The sequence below is a fragment of the Triticum urartu genome, chromosome 3A (assembly GCF_056163025.1).
Source record: "Triticum urartu cultivar PI428250 chromosome 3A, HENAU_Tu73, whole genome shotgun sequence".
NCBI lineage: Eukaryota > Viridiplantae > Streptophyta > Magnoliopsida > Poales > Poaceae > Triticum > Triticum urartu.
The window spans coordinates 465,401,715-465,419,673 of record NC_141875.1 but is presented as its reverse complement, the minus strand read 5'-3'; positions in this window follow the sequence as shown (position 1 = coordinate 465,419,673).

Sequence of the window (17,959 nt, the reverse complement as noted above, 5' to 3'; positions counted from 1 at the left end):
CTGTTGCTCAACTATATATGTTGCATATCATCGACTAATGTGACGATGCAGGTGCATAGATCATAGATGGCGAAGAAGTGCTATACCAGGAGTATATATACGACAAGTGGCCGGAGTGTCAGGCCCAGGTGTACCGGTTTCCGATTTCTGAGCGACAGGCAGTAGTTAGTTTAGGTTCACGCTAATGCGAGAGAGGGATACGAACTCATGTACTCAAAGTGATAGCTCTTCTCGCGTATATCATTGTTTAGATGGATGACGATGTATTTGCAAGTAATCGAGACTTGTATCGCTATTTTCGAGATGATGACGAGAGACCACTTTGTGTTGGATGATGATTATGATGATGACATGATTTGATGAGACTAATTGTATGTATATGCTATGATTACATTTGAATGTGTATGATATGCTAAAGATTATTGTATAAAGCCTTTTCAAATACAAAACAAATACAAAACAAATATGCAGGGAAAAAAACTAATAAAACTAGTAGTAGCAAGGGGGGGAATTTAACAGTAGCGCTTCCCAGTAAACAGCGCTGCAGATAATATCAGCAGCGCCCTTTTCTAAGGAGCGCTACAGCTATTCATGTATAGCAGTAGCGTGGGACAACAGGCGCTACAGCTATACGTTAGCTGTAGCGCCTTATTAGTAGCGCCAGTCCCCGCGCTACTGAGAGGCCCAAAACCCGCGCTGTTATTAGGATTTTCCCTAGTAGTGTGGGGAGGATGAGTTCTTTAAACGCACCCGAGTGTTCGAACCTGTCAAGGGTCTGCGGAACCCTCAATCCGACATTTGGCACGCCAGGTAGGGGTGCGTCGGAGATCCGCCACTCCATCCGGCACGCTCTGCTATATTTGGCTCTCATGGTGAACACTTCTCCATCGACTGGACCGACGCGTGCCCTGCAGGAGCTAAGGGCCTCCGAGCCTTCACCCCCGCCCTCCGGCGGGTGTAGTGTGTAACACCCCGGATGTAACTTTCCCAATTTGTACTCCAACTCTTGCCGTTTCCGGCGTTAAGTCATATTTATTTCCTCGGGTTCGGGTCTTTGTCTCCGTGTGTTGTTATCGCTGTCATGCATCTCATATCATGTCATCATGTGCATTGCTTTTGCATACGTGTTCGTCTCATGCATTCGAGCATTTTCCCCGTTGTCCGTTTTGCATTCCGGCGCTTCGTTCTCCTCCGGTGGCCATTTCTAGCTTTCTTTCGTGTGTGGGGATTAAACATTTCCAGATTGGACCGAGACTTGCCAAGCGGCCTTGGTTTACTACCGGTAGACCGCCTGTCAAGTTTCGTATCATTTGGACTTCGTTTGATACTCCAACGGTTAACCGAGGGACCAAAAAGGCCTCGTGTGTGTTGCAGCCCAACACCCCTCCAATTTGGCCCAAAACCCACCTAACTCTGCTCCATCTTCTAGAGCGTTCGATCACGATCGCGTGGTCGAAAACCGCACCTCATTTGGACTCTCCTAGCTCCTCCTATGCCTATAAATAGGTCCCCCTCGAAATGTCCCGGATCCCCTCTCCCCGAAACCCTAAATCGCCCCGCGCCGCGCCGGACATTGTCCGACCCGGCCGGATGTCGCCGTCGCCCCACTCCGAAGCCGCCACGTGGCAGCCGCCACCTCCCACCGCCGCCGGCCCGCCCGGCCCAGGCGAGGCCCCCGCGGCCCAGCTGCCGCCGCCGCCTCGCGCCGCGCCCCGCGCCGCCGCCTCGCCCAGCTGCCGCCGTCGCCGCGTCCGCGCCCGCCGCCACCAACCGCCGCCCCGCCGCCTCTCCGGCTCCCCGCCGGCCGGATCCAGCAAGATCCGGCCCGGGAGCACCTCGCCGCCGTCTTCCCGCTCCGGCGAGCTCCGTCAACTCCGGCGTGAACAGTGCGCGCGCCGCCGTCCTCGGATTCCGTGCTGGGTCAAACCCTAATCCGGAGGTTGATTTTCCCTAAGTCCCGAAATTCCAGATCCAAGTGCCTCTGTTCGTAGCTCCGTAACTTTGCATCCGTAGCTCCGATTCATGCATATAGCATATCAAAATGTTCATCTCAGAGAGTACATCATTTCATTCCATTGAATCATTTTCATTTGAGTTCATCTTGATGCCCTAAATGCTGTTAGAAGAGGGCTACTTGAGATTATTGTCAGATCTGCTGCTCCGTTTAGGTTTTTGTCATTTTTGCCATGATTAATGTGTGCATGATATGCCCTGATGCTCTGCATGTGTTTTGTTTAGGGTTTTGTCATCTTTCCAGAGGTGCAACCCATGTATTTTCGTGATGTGTGTGGTGACTAGTGCAAGCTTGCAAAGTGGTGCACTTAGTAATTCTGTTTTCAGGGACTTAGCAATTTCACTAAGTCCTGCAGCTGTTTATCTCATGATGCCATATGTTCTTGTTGTTTCCTAGAGATCCGTGCCTCTTTTGAGGATGATCAGTAAGGATGTTTTGTTAATATTTTAGTGCTCTATCCATCCATGTCTTTGTTTGCAATTTTGGAGCACCCTAGCTTGAGTCAATCGAGCTCTACTTTTGCTACTTTGTGAATCTGGGCAGATTGTCAACTTGTTTGCAATTTTGCCGGTGTTGTTGTAGTTGATCCGTGCATGCTATGTTATTGTTCTTGCCATGTATAGCTTGAATTTTGTGCCTTCTTGATGGTTGTATGCTTGTATTGCCATGACTTGCACCGTAGTGAGTGCATCGAGCTCGTAAACATGCCTACTTGAGTTATATTTCAGCATGTGCCAGTTTTCACTAAGTCTGAAAACTGATTATGTTTTTGCCATGTTCACATGCTTGCAATTGTATTTTCTGATCCCTTTTGGCTCAAGGTCACTAAGGGACTTTTGTTAAGCTATTTGAGTATCTCCATGCCATGCTTTACTTTGCCATGTTCAGGTCCTGTAGCATGTAGTTTTGTGGCTCTGAAGAGGGCTACCTGATCTGGATTCCAGACAAGTGTTAATTTCACTAAGTCTGAGATCTGTTTTCCATATGCATTTTTGCCATGCTTGTTTGAACCTGTTAATGGATGAATTGGCCGTAGCTCAGTGCTAGACTTTTGTTAAGCATCTTGTGTGCATCCCTGCCTTGTATTTTTTTGTCATGTTTGGTTGCTGTAGCATGTTCATCTCATTGCATTTAGTTGGCTACTTGTTGTAAATCGCAGACCGGTGTCATATTTGAATCGCTTGCCATTTCCAAACCGCAACTCCGATTCCGGCGTTCTTTATATCGTTTTCAAGCGATTTCGTCTCATCTTTCCAATGGAACACTTGGATTTCCAAGTTGAGTCCAGGTTCATGCATTTCCTGTCATATCTTGTATTTTGCATCCCGCATCGCATTCCGCATAGCATATCATCATTGCATCATATTGCTTGGTCTTGCATGTGGTTGATTGTATCCTTGTTGCTTGTTTGTCTTGTTTGGCTAGAGCCGGGAGACGAGTTCACTAACGAGGAGCCCGTTGAGTTTGCTTTCGAGGATCCAGTCAACTCTGACAACTGTGCAGGCAAGATGATGATACCCTCGAAATCACTACTATCTTTTCTATGCTAGTTTGCTCGCTCTTTTGCTATGCCAATGCTACGATGCCTACCACTTGCTTTCAAGCCTCCCAAATTGCCATGTCAAAACTCTAACCCACCATTGTCCTAGCAAACCGTTGATTGGCTATGTTACCGCTTTGCTCAGCCCCTCTTATAGCGTTGCTAGTTGCAGGTGAAGATTGAAGGTCGTTCCTTGTTGGAACATTTATTTACTTGTTGGGATATCATTATATTATCTTGTTATCTTAATGCATCTATATACTTGGTAAAGGGTGGAAGGTTCAGCCTCTCGCCTAGTGTTTTGTTCCACTCTTGCCGCCCTAGTTTCCGTCATATCGGTGTCATGTTCCCGGATTTTGCGTTCCTTACGCGGTTGGGTTATAATGGGAACCCTCTTGATAGTTCGCCTTGATTAAAGCTTTTCCAGCAATGTCCAACCTTGGTTTTACCATTCGTCACCTAGCCTCTTTTTCCCTTGGATTTCCGGAGCCCGAGGGTCATCTTATTTAACCCCCCCCCGGGCCAGTGCTCCTTTGAGTGTTGGTCTGACCGAGTAGACTGTGGGGCCACCTCGGGGCAACTTGAGGGTTGGTTTTACTCATAGGATGTCTCATCTGAGTGTGCCCTGAGAAAGAGATATGTGCAGCTCCTATCGGGATTTGTCGGCACATTCGGGCGGTGTTGCTGGTCTTGTTTTAACCTGTCGAAGTGTCTTGAGTAACCGAGATACCAAGTCTGATCGGAATGTCTTGGAAGGAGGTCTATTCCTTCATTGACCGTGAGAGCTTGTCATGGGCTAAGTTGGGACTCCCCTGCAGGGATTTGAACTTTCGAAAGCCGTGCCCGCGGTTATGGGAAGATGGGAATTTGTTAATGTCCGGTTGTAGATAACTTGAACCTTAACTTAACTAAAATGAATTCAACCGAGTGTGTTACCGTGATGGCCTCTTCTCGGCGGGGTCTGGGAAGTGGACACGGTGTTGGTGTAATGTTTGCGCAGGTTGTTCTCTAGTTTCTCGCTCGTGCTTTGCCTCCTCTTCTCGCTCTCTTTTGCGAATAAGTTAGCCACCATACTTGCTAGTCGCTTGCTGCAGCTCCACCTATATTTACCTTGCCTTACCTACAAGCTTAAATAGTCTTGATCGCGAGGGTGCGAGATTGCTGAGTCCCTGTGGCTCACAAATTACTATTACACCAGATGCAGGGCCTGATGATTCCGCTCCAGGAGACGCGTATGAGCTCAAGTGGGAGTTCGACGAAGGCTCTCAATGTTACTATGTTTCCTTTCCCGATGATCAGTAGTGGTGCCCAGTTGGGGGTGATTGGGACCGTTGTCGCATGTTGGGTTCTCTTTTATTTTGGCGCCGTAGACGGGCCATGAGTGTTTGGATGATGTAATGTTATTTATGTACTTGATTGATGTGGCGAGTGTAAGCCAACTATGTTATCTCCCCTTTTATTATTATATTACATGGGATGTTGTGAAGATTGCCTAACTTGCGACATATGCCTTCAATGCGATTATGTCTCTAAGTCGTGCCTCGACACGTGGGATCTATAGTCGCATCGAGGGTGTTACAAGTTGGTATCAGAGCCTTCCCCGACCTTAGGAGCCCCATTGCTTGATCGTTTTTAGCGGCCGAGTTGTGTCTAGAAAAATGTTTGGAGTCATTAGGAATTATATATCGGAGAGTTTAGGAATTCTTTTTACTTCCCAGTCTCCTCATCGCTCTGGTAAGGCATCCTGACATAGAGTTTTGACTCTTCTCTTCTCAAATTTCACTAATTTTTTTTAGGATCACGCGGGTATCTTGGAATCATTCCGATGGTTTTATGATGAGAACATTGTCTTGGTGCCTCCTGTCAGGGGTTTAGTGGAAGTGTCCCAGGGAGTTGAGCTCTGAGGTGTTGTCATCATAATTTTATCGTTGCAGTTCTGGAATACCTGAGTTTAGTACGCCGACATTGAAAATCTCTTTTATGCAGTTCATTGGTGAGATAACCTCGACGCCACCCAGTACTGGGGCAGGAGTTCGGGAGTATCGCCATAACTTGTATAACGGATGCTTTTCGAAGGTTGAGGTAGATGGTTTCCGAAGGTTTCTTGGTTATGTGTTGAAGGATGGATACAGCTGGATGTAGGATTTGCTAGTTTGGGTGAGATATTATGCTTCCCCTGTATCCCCAACACCTGATTGCATAACCGGAAAGGTTCGGGAGTTTCATAGGTGGGAATTCTAGTAGCTCTAGTTCTTCTTCCACGGATATTGATTTGAGATTGGGATTTCTTACCGATTAATCGTTCTTGATCCGTACCTTGTTGATTTATTTCTCTACCTTAATTCTACGTGGCTTCTCAATTTATGGATATGTGACCATTTCAAGAGGAATGAATTCGTTCATTTTGTTCGGATGTGAAGACTATATGTTGCAATTTTCATTCCGTTGGATTCAGCTTCAATATTTGTCTGTCAATGTGCTAATGGACGTCAACCTCTTCAGGATGGCTCCTCCAACGCGCACGACTCCGAATCCTGATCCGCCACCACCTCCACCTCCTCCAGAGGCATGGCAAGCTATTATGGCCGCAACCAATGCAAACACACAGTTGATCATGCAAATTCTTCAAGAGCGCAATCAAGGCAACCAAGGGAATCAAGGCAGCAATCAGAATCCCTTTGCTACACTCAACCAGTTCCTTGATAATGGGCCAAAGACTTTCAGCAATTGTGTTGAGGCAACCGATGCTGACGATTGGCTAGTGGATCTGTGCAAGCATTTCGAGTGCAGTAACGTCAGGCATGAGGACTTTGTTAAGTTCGCTTCCTTCCAACTCAAAGATCAAGCTGCAGAATGGTTCCAGCAGTATAAGGACTCCAGAGGTGGACGTGTTATCACTTGGGATGATTTCCATCGAGATTTCCGAGCTCATCATATCCCTCAGAGCGTGGTTGAAAGCAAGCGTTAGGAATTCCACAATCTGAAGCAAGGCTCTTTGTCTGTCTATGACTACAACAAGTTGTTCCAGAAGCTCGCCCGCTTTGCCAAGCAGGACGTCCCTGATGAGAAGAGCATGATATATCAGTTCAGGGATGGTCTCAGAGAAGAAATTCAGCTAGCTCTTGTTCTCTTTGAGCCCTTGAGATACGATGAGTTCTACAACATGGCATTGAAGCAAGAGGCTGCTTAGTTGAGGTGTGATGCTTCCAAGAAGCGAGTCAGAGACGTTACTCCATCTTCCTCTACTCAAGTGGCCAAGCAGCAGAAGTATTGGCTTCCTCCTCCTCCGTTTCGTCAGCCGTATCAACAGAAGAGCAAAGGTGGCAGTGGTTCTTCCCACCCACCCAATCCTGGCTTTCAGAACAAGACTTCATCTCAAGCTCCAAGATCGAGTGCTCCGTATCACCGTCCGCTTTCAGAGGTCACGTGCAACAAGTGCCAACAGAAGGGTCACTATGCCAACAAGTGTTTCAACCAGAGGCGTCTTCCTCCTCCTCCTGTCAGATCGGCAAGTACAGCTGTGGTCAAGCATAACCCCAAGTCCGCCAAGGTCAACTTGATGAATGCAGCTCGGGCAAAGGACTCGTCAGATGTGATCATGGGTAACCTTCCTGTTAAAGATGTTCCTGCAAAAGTTCTTTTTGACACTGGTGCATCGCATTCCTTTTTGTCTTGACTTTTGCATCGAAGCACAATGTTGATACAGAGATTATGCCCAAAGTCATGCAAGTTGTTTCTCCCGGCAAGATTTTGACTTCTAGTTTGGTAGCTCCCGATATCTCTATCACATTGGGTGATTACAAGTTTCTCTCTTCTCCGGTGGTTCTTGGTAACTCGGATATTGATCTTATTCTCGGAATGGATTGGCTTTCTAAGCACAAGGCACATCTTGATTGTGCTGCCAGGCAGATTCAATTGACTCATTCGTCTGAGGATGTTATTGTCTTTGCCGCTCGGGATAATAGCATCCGTCTATTTTCTCTCAATGGGAAGGGTGAATTGGATGCCATCTCGCAAATTCCAGTCGTTTGCGAATATCAAGATGTCTTCCAGAAGAGCTTCCAGGAATGCGGACGCACCGGCCAATTGAATTCGTTATTGATCTTGAGCCTGGCACGGAACCTGTCTGCAAGCGTCCTTACAAGCTCGGACCTGAAGAGTTGAAGGAGCTGAAAAAGCAACTCGATATTCAAGAGAAAATGGGTCTCATCTGGCCTAGTTCTTCTTCGTGGGGTTGTGGTGTTCTTTTTGTGAAGAAGAAGGATGGAACGGACCGACTTTGTGTTGATTACCGTCCAGTGAACAAGAAGACCATCAAGAACAAATATCCACTTCCCAACATCAATGAGCTGTTCGAACAACTCAAAGGTGCCCAAGTATTCTCCAAGCTTGATCTCTGTATGGGTTATCATCAGATTCGAATCCGTGAGCAAGATATTCCCAAGACGGCTTTCCGGACAAGCTTTGGTTCATATGAATACACTGTCATGTCTTTTGGTTTCGTCAACGCTCCTCCGACGTTCTCTCGAATGATGAACTTCATCTTCAACGCCTACACCAATGACTTCGTTTTGGTCTATCTCGACGACATTCTGGTTTTCTCCAAGAACAAGGAAGATCATGCCAAGCACTTGCATTTGGTTCTTGATAAGCTAAGGGAACATCAGTTCTACGCCAAGTTCTCCAAGTGTGAATTTTGGCTCGATGAAGTGCTTTATCTTGGTCATATCATCTCTGCCAAGGGCATTGCCGTGAATCCTGAGAAGGTGTCTGCAATTGTGAATTGGGAACCTCCTCAGAATGTGAAGCAACTCCGCAGTTTTCTCGGTCTCGCAAGCTATTGCCGAAGATTCGTTGAAAACTTTTCTAAGATCGCGAAGCCTCTCTCAAATCTTCTTCAGAAGCACGTCAAGTACGTTTGTTCTTCGGAGTGTGACTTTGCTTTCAACACTTTGAAAGAGAAATTGATCACTGCTCCAGTTCTGACTCTGCCTGATGAATCCAAGCCGTACGAGGTCTTTTGTGATGCCTCTCTCCAAGGTCTTGGCGCAGTATTGATGCAAGAGAAGAAAGTTGTTGCTTATAAATCTCACCAGTTGAAGCCTAATGAGAAGAACTACCCCACTCATGATCTCGAGTTGGCGGCAGTTGTGCATGCTCTTTTGACTTGGAGACATCTTCTATTGGGAAGAAAAGTGGACATTTTCACTGATCACAAGAGTCTCAAGTACATCTTCACTCAGCCTAATCTCAACCTCAGGCAAACTCGATGGGTCGAAATGATTCAAGAGTATAATCCGAGTATCGAGTATACCCCAGGCAAGGCCAATGTGATTGCTGACGCATTGAGCAGAAAAGCTTACTGCAACAGTCTGATTCTTAAGCCTTATCAACCTGAGCTTTGTGAAGCTTTCCGCAAACTTAATCTGCAAGTTATTCCTCAAGGTTTCCTCACCAACCTTTTAGTCTCTCCTACCTTGGAAGACCAGATTCGCCAAGCTCAGCTTCTTGATCCTATGGTGAAAAAGGTGAATATTGGGATTGCCAAGAGTCAGTCCAAGTACAAGTGGTACCGCCTTCATGACAAGGACACTCTTTTCTTCGAGGATCGTATTGTTGTACCCAAAGGTGACCTTCGTAAAGTGATCATGAACGAGGCTCACAATTCTCTCCTCTCCATCCACCCTGGGAGCACGAAGATGTATCAGGATCTTAAGCAGGCTTATTGATGGACTCGAATGAAGCGCGAGATCGCTCAATTCGTGAATGAATGTGATGTCTGCAGAAGAGTGAAGGCAGAACACCAAAGGCCAGCTGGTCTCCTCCAACCTCTTGCCATTCCAGAATGGAAGTTTGACCACATTGAAATGGACTTCGTGACTGGGTTTCCTAAGTCCAAGCGTGGCAATGATGCTATATTTGTTGTCATCGACAAACTCACCAAAGTGGCTCATTTTCTGCCTACCAAAGAGTCGATCACTGCAGCTCAATTGGCGGAACTCTATACCTCTCGTATTCTCTCTGCACGGTATTCCATAAGTGATCTCTTCAGACCGTGGCAGCATCTTTACCTCGAAGTTTTGGGATTCTTTTCAGAAGGCCATGGGCACCAACATCCGCTTCAGCACAGCTTTCCATCCTCAAACTAGCGGTCAAGTCGAGCGTGTCAACCAGATTCTTGAAGATATGCTCAGGGCTTGTGTGATCTCCTTCGGTATGAAGTGGGAGGATTGTCTTCCTTATGCTGAATTCTCCTACAACAACAATTTTCAAGCAAGTTCGGGCAAGGCCCCATTTGAAATTCTGTATGGCAGGAAGTGCCGTACCCCTCTCAACTGGTCTAAAACCGGTGAACGTCAGCTTTTGGGTAATGACTTAATCACAGAGGCAGAGGAAATGTGCAAAGTCATTCATGATAACCTCAAAGCAGCCCAATCCCGCCAGAAGAGCTACTATGATAGTAAGCATCGTGATTTGGCTTTCGAGATCGGAGATCATGTTTACCTCCAAGTCTCTCCTATGAAAGGTACTCGTCGCTTCGGTATCAAAGGGAAGCTTGCCCCCAGATACGTGGGACCTTTCAAGATTGTCAGCAAGAGAGGCGACCTCGCCTATCAACTCGAGCTTCCTCCAAACTTTGCAAATGTTCATGACGTGTTCCATGTCTCTCAGCTTCGAAAGTGCTTCAAGACTCCTGACCGCACCGTCAACTTCGAGGACATTGAGCTCCAAGAAGATCTCTCCTATCATGAGCACCCAGTTTCTATTCTTGAAGAGGTTGAACGTAAGACTCGCAACAAGTCAATCAAATTTCTCAAAGTCAAGTGGTCACACCATTCCGACCGTGAAGCTACCTGGGAACGCGAGGATCACCTCCGTTCTGAGTACCCGGCGTTCTTTCAGTCCTAAATCTCGGGATGAGATCCTTTCGTAGTGGTGGAGTGTTGTAACACCCCGGATGTAACTTTCCCAATTTGTACTCCAACTCTTGTCGTTTCAGGCGTTAAGTCATATTTATTTCCTCGGGTTCGGGTCTTTGTCTCCGTTTGTTGTTATCGCTGTCATGCATCTCATATCATGTCATCATGTGCATTGCTTTTGCATACGTGTTCGTCTCATGCATTCGAGCATTTTCCCCGTTGTCCGTTTTGCATTCCGGTGCTTCGTTCTCCTCCGGTGGCCATTTCTAGCTTTCTTTCGTGTGTGGGGATTAAACATTTCCGGATTGGACCGAGACTTGTCAAGAGGCCTTGGTTTACTACCGGTAGACCGCCTGTCAAGTTTCGTATCATTTGGACTTCGTTTGATACTCCAACGGTTAACCGAGGGACCGAAAAGGCCTCGTGTGTGTTGCAGCCCAACACCCCTCCAATTTGTCCCAAAACCCACCTAACTCTGCTCCATCTTCTAGAGCGTTCGATCACGATCGCGTGGCCGAAAACCGCACCTCATTTGGACTCTCCTGGCTCCTCCTATGCCTATAAATAGGTCCCTCTCGAAATGTCCCGGATCCCCTCTCCCCGAAACCCTAAATCGCCCCCGCGCCGCGCCGGACATTGTCTGACCCGGCCGGACGTAGCCGCCGCCCCACTCCGAAGCCGCCATGTGGCAGCCGCCACCTCCCACCGCCACCGGCCCGCCCGGCCCAGGCGAGGCCCCCGCGGCCCAGCTGCCGCCGCCGCCTCGCGCCGCGCCCTGCGCCGCCGCCGCCTCGCCCGGCCGCCGCGTCCGCGCCCGCCGCCACCAACCGCCGCCCCGCCGCCTCTCCGGCTCCCCGCCGGCCGGATCCGGCAAGATCCGGCCCGGGAGCACCCCGCCGCCGTCTTCCCGCTCCGGCGAGCTCCATCAACTCCGGCGTGAACTGTGCGCGCGCCGCCGTCCTCGGATTCCGTGCTGGGTCAAACCCTAATCCGGAGGTTGATTTTCCCTAAGTCCCGAAATTCCAGATCCAAGTGCCTCTGTTCATAGCTCCGTAACTTTGCATCCGTAGCTCCGATTCATGCATATAGCATATCAAAATGTTCATCTCAAAGAGTACATCATTTCATTCCATTGCATCATTTTCATTTGAGTTCATCTTGATGCCCTAAATGCTGTTAGAAGAGGGCTACTTGAAATTATTGTCAGATCTGCTGCTCCGTTTAGGTTTTTGTCATTTTTGCCATCATTAATGTGTGCATGATATGCCCTGATGCTCTACATGTGTTTTGTTAAGGGTTTTGTCATCTTTCCAGAGGAGAAACCCATGTATTTTCATGATGTGTGTGGTGACTAGTGCAAGCTTGCAAAGTGGTGCACTTAGTAATTCTGTTTTCAGAGACTTAGCAATTTCACTAAGTCCTGGAGCTGTTTATCTCATGATGCCATATGTTCTTGTTGTTTCCTAGTGATCCGTGCCTCTTTTGAGGATGATCAGTAAGGATGTTTTGTTAATATTGTAGTGCTCTATCCATCCATGTCTTTGTTTGCAATTTTCGAGCACCCTAGCTTGAGTCAATCGAGCTCTACTTTTGTTACTTTGTGAATCTGGGCAGATTGTCAACTTGTTTGCAATTTTGCCGGTGTTGTTGTAGTTGATCCGTGCATGCTATATTATTGTTCTTGCCATGTCTAGCTTGCATTTTGTGCCTTCTTGATGGTTGTATGCTTGTCTTGCCATGACTTTCACCGTAGTGAGTGCATCGAGCTCGTAAACATGCCTACTTGAGTTATATTTCAGCATGTGCCAGTTTTCACTAAGTCTGAAAACTGATTATGTTTTTGCCATGTTCACATGCTTGCAATTGTATTTTCTGATACCTTTTGGCTCAAGGTCACTAAGGGACTTTTGTTAAGATCTTTGAGTAGCTCCATGCCATGCTTTACTTTGCCATGTTCAGGTCCTGTAGCATGTAGTTTTGTGGCTCCGAAGAGGGCTACCTGATCTGAAATTCCAGACAAGTGTTAATTTCACCAAGTCTGAGATCTGTTTTCCATATGCATTTTTGCCATGCTTGTTTGAACCTGTTAATGGATGAATTGGCCGTAGCTCAGTGCTAGACTTTTTTTAAGCATCTTGTGTGCATCCCTGCCTTGTATTTTGTTGTCATGTTTGGTTGCTGTAGCATGTTCATCTCATTGCATTTAGTTGGCTACTTGCTGTAAATCGCAGACCGGTGTCATATTTGAATCGCTTGCCATTTCCAAACCGCAACTCCGATTCTGGCGTTCTTTATATCGTTTTCAAGCAATTTCGTCTCATCTTTCTAGTGGAACACTTGGATTTCTAAGTTGAATCCAGGTTCATGCATTTCCTATCATATCTTGCATTTTGCATCCCGCATCGCATTCCGCATAGCATATCATCATTGCATCATATTGCTTGGTCTTGCACGTGGTTGATTGTATCCTTGTTGCTTGTTTGTCTTGTTTGGGTAGAGCCGGGAGACGAGTTCACTAATGAGGAGCCTGTTGAGTTTGCTTTCGAGGATCCAGTCAACTCTGACAACTGTGCAGGCAAGATGATCATACCCTCGAAATCACTACTATCTTTGTTATGCTAGTTTGCTCGCTCTTTTGCTATGCCAATGCTACGATGCCTACCACTTGCTTTCAAGCCTCCCAAATTGCCATGTCAAACCTCTAACCCACCATTGTCCTAGCAAACCGTTGATTGGCTATGTTACCGCTTTGCTCAGCCCCTCTTATAGCGTTGCTAGTTGCAGGTGAAGATTGAAGGTCGTTCCTTGTTGGAACATTTATTTACTTGTTGGGATATCATTATATTATCTTGTTATCTTAATGCATCTATATACTTGGTAAAGGGTGGAAGTCTCGGCATCTCGCCTAGTGTTTTGTTCCACTCTTGCCGCCCTAGTTTCCGTCATATCGGTGTCATGTTCCCGGATTTTGCGTTCCTTACGCGGTTGGGTTATAATGGGAACCCCTTGATAGTTCGCCTTGATTAAAGCTTTTCCAGCAATGTCCAACCTTGGTTTTACCATTCGTCACCTAGCCTCTTTTTCCCTTGGGTTTCCGGAGCCTGAGGGTCATCTTATTTAACCCCCCCCCCCCGGGCCAGTGCTCCTTTGAGTGTTGCTCCGACCGAGTAGACTGCGGGGCCACCTCGGGGAACTTGAGGGTTGGTTTTACTCGTAGGATGTCTCATCTGAGTGTGCCCTGAGAAAGAGATATGTGCAGCTCCTATCGGGATTTGTCGGCACATTCGGGCGGTGTTGCTGGTCTTGTTTTAACCTGTCGAAGTGTCTTGAGTAACCAAGATACCGAGTCTGATCGGAATGTCTTGGGAGGAGGTCTATTCCTTCGTTGACCGTGAGAGCTTGTCATGGGCTAAGTTGGGACTCCCCTGCAGGGATTTGAACTTTCGAAAGCCGTGCCCGCGGTTATGGGCAGATGGGAATTTGTTAATGTCCGGTTGTAGATAACTTGAACCTTAACTTAACTAAAATGAATTCAACCGAGTGTGTTACCGTGATGGCCTCTTCTCGGCGGGGTCCGGGAAGTGGACACGGTGTTGGTATAATGTTTGTGCAGGTTGTTCTCTAGTTTCTCGCTCGTGCTTTGCCTCCTCTTCTCACTCTCTTTTGCGAATAAGTTAGCCACCATACTTGCTAGTCGCTTGCTGCAGCTCCACCTATATTTACCTTGCCTTACCTACAAGCTTAAATAGTCTTGATCGCGAGGGTGCGAGATTGCTGAGTCCCTGTGGCTCATAGATTACTATTACACCAGATGCAGGGCCTGATGATTCCGCTCCAGGAGACGTGTATGAGCTCAAGTGGGAGTTCGACAAAGACTCTCAATGTTACTATGTTTCCTTTCCCGATGATCAGTAGTGGTGCCCAGTTGGGGGTGATTGGGACCGTTGTCGCATGTTGGGTTCTCTTTTATTTTGGCGCCGTAGACGGGCCATGAGTGTTTGGATGATGTAATGTTATTTATGTACTTGATTGACGTGGCGAGTGTAAGCCAACTATGTTATCTCCCCTTTTATTATTATATTACATGGGATGTTGTGAAGATTGCCTAACTTGCGACATATGCCTTCAATGCGATTATGTCTCTAAGTCGTGCCTCGACACGTGGGAGCTATAGTCGCATCGAGGGTGTTACATAGTGGCCGCCCCAAGTTCAGGCCAGAGATGACGCCCTGCTACGACGGCGCGGCGGACCTGGCGGATTTCCTTCGGGCATATGAGGAAGCCGTTTGGGAGGCCGGTGGCGACGACAAGGTCATGGCCAACTGGTTTCCCATGGCCCTCGCAGGCGCACCGCGTGCCTCGCTGCTCAGCCTAAAGGGATCTTCTGTGGCCTCCTGGGAGGAGCTGTGCGACCTCTTCGTCGCACAGTTCGCGGCACCAGCACCCCATGTCGTTGGATCTCTCCTTGGTGGCTCGCAGGCGCCTCCCTTGGACCGCCATGTCAAGCAGTTCTTCCGCCAGGTGGGCGCCGTCCACGTGCATCAGGGAGCTCCTTCGGGATGGGCGGCACCCAAGGCTGACCTCACCTTCGACTCAAGAGATCACCCCGCGACCACCGCGTGCATCGGCGCGCTCCCGATGCTCTACACCCCCAGCATCTACAATGTGGCAGTCACCAAGACCCTCGTTGACGGTGGGGCTGGCCTCAATGTGCTCTCTATGAAAGCTTTCAGCTTGCTTCATGTGCCGCACGGCCGGCTCCGCCCCACCAAGCCCTTCTCCGAAGTTTTCAACGGCTCCACCTGCCCCCTAGGGCAGATCTGCCTCCCCGTCACCTTCGGCACCCGCGACAACTACCGCACCGAGCTCATCGACTTCGACATCACCCGCATCAGCCTCCCATATAATGCCATCCTCAAGTACCCAGCCCTGGCCAAGTTCATGGCGGCAACTCACCCTGCGTACAACCTCGTGAAGATGCCGGGGAGAAACGGCGTCCTCACTATGGTTGGTGACACCAAAGAAGCCCTAACGGCCCTCAAGCTCGCCTTTAGGGCCGCAGCAGCAGTGCCCCCGGCCGAGGAAGGGGCCTCAGAGGCCCCAGGAGCTGTGCTAGCAAAGAAGAATCAGTTGTACTCTCAAGATCATGCCGAGATGAAGCAGGTGCTGGTTGACGAAGACGGGGCATCCGGTGCCACCTTCACCATAGGCGCCAACTTTCCTCCAGATCAGGAAAGGGAGTTGGTTGACTTCTTGCACGCGAACAAGGAGGTGTTCGCCTGGGAACCCAAGGATCTGGTCGGGATCATGAGGGGGATAGTTGAGCACCACCTGAGGGTGTGCCCCAATGTGCGCCCAGTGAAGCAGAAGGCGTGGCGGCAATCCACGGAGAAGCGGTCTTTCATCGTCCAGGAAACCCACAAACTACAAGAAGCTGGTGTCATTCGGGAGGTGTGGTACCCAGAATGGCTGGCCAACCCGGTCGTCGTCCCCAAGAAAGGCGGGATGGAACGCATGTGCGTCGACTTTACCAACCTCAATAAGTCTTGCCCTCAAGACCCCTTTCCGCGCCCGCGCATCAACCAGATCGTCGACTCCACCACCGAGTGTGACCTGTTGTGCTTCTTGGACGCCTTCTCGGGTTATCATCAAATCAAGATGTCGGTACAAGATGTGAAGAAGACGGATTTCCTGACCCCATGTGGGGTGTACTGCTACACATGCATGCCATTTGGCTTGCGCAACGTTGGCGCAACCTTCCAGCGGCTGATGCACATCGCCCTGGGCCAGCAGCTTGGGAGGAACACCGAGACGTATGTCGATGACATAGTAGTGAAGTATCGGGAGGCAAGGACCCTTTTCAAGGACCTAGAGGAAACATTTGCCAGTCTGCGCATGGTGGATCTGCGGCTTAACCCAGAGAAATGCGTGTTTGGCGTCCCCTCCGGCAAGCTGCTAGGTTTTCTAGTGTCACACAGGGGAATCAAGGAAAACCCAGAGAAGGTCAAGGCTATAGAAGAGATGAGCCCACCACAGACTCTCAAGGAGATGCAAAAACTGGCGGGCTGTGTAACCTCGCTTCATCTCCAAGCTGGGGGAGCGCGCCCTCCCTTTCTTCAAGCTGATGAAAAGGAAGGGCCTGTTCAAGTGGACTCCGGAGGCTGATGCAGTATTTCAAGTCCTCAAGAAATACCTCACCAGCCCGCCAGTGATGGTAGCAACTGCGTCCTCTTGAGCCCCTGGTGCTATACCTGGCCACCATGCCTCACTCAGCCAGCGCGGCACTAGTAGCTATCCGAGAAGGGTGCAAGAATGGGGGCCCACCAAACGATGCTACGCGCCCCGCCAAGACCACGCGACTCCAGGACAGCACCGCTAAAGCCTCGACAGCGTCAACAAACGACCAAGCCCCGCGGGACGATGCTCCTGAGGCCGCAGCTGCCCCAACAAACGACCAAGCTCCTGAGGTCCCCCAGCCTTAGGAGGTGCAAGACTCCACCAACACTTCCGCCCTCGTCGAGCACCCGGTGTACTTTGTCAGCACGGTACTACGTGACACGTGAGGGCGCTACCCCATGCCGCAGAAGCTCTTGCTCGCGCTCCTCGTCGCGTCCCGCAAGCTCCGCCACTACTTCCAAGGCCACCACATCAAGTTTGTCTCGGCTTACCCCCTATAAAGAGTGCTTCGGAGCCCTAGTGCTGTGGGGAGAGTCGACGAGTGGAACGTCGAGCTGCATGCGTTCCAGTTGGAGTTCAGCACCACTAGAGTCATCAAGGGTGACGTGCTCGCCGACTTCGTGGCGGAATGGACCGGCGCTCCAGGCTCCGAAGCAGGTGAGGACCGCCCACTCTCATTAGGAAGCAAGGTGCCAGACGGCTGGGTCATGTACTCGACGGCGCCTTCGCACGTCAGGATGCCGGGGCTGGAGGCGTGCTCATCTCACCCACCCAGGACAAGCTCTGCTACGCCGTGCAGCTCTGCTTCCAGCAGGGCGAGAAGGTCTCCAACAACATCGCGGAGTATGAAGTTTTGATCGCCGGTCTCAAGGCTACGGGGGCCTTGGGAGTGAAGCACCTCACCATCAAGGGCGACTCTCAACTCCTCGTCAGTTTCTCCAACAAAGTATATGAGCCAAAGGACGAGCACATGGAGGCATACCTTGCGGAGGTACGCAAAATTGAAAAATAGTTCTTGGGTCTGGAGCTGCAACATGTGTCGCGTGGCACAAACCAGGAATCAGACGACATCGCCAAGAGGGCGTCCCAGCGCCTACCTCAAGAGCCCGGCGTCTTTGAGGAGCGGCTCTTCCAGCCGTCTGCAGCCCTGCCCGTAGCAACACCAGCACCACCTTGCGAGGACCTCCCTCAGGCCCCTCCGTCGGGCGCCCCAGCTTGTGGCCCGACCTCAGGAGCCCACCTCCTTCTTGCGCTGGAACCTCAGGAGGGGTGCTGAACCAAAGAGTTCAAGGCGTATCTGCTTCAGAG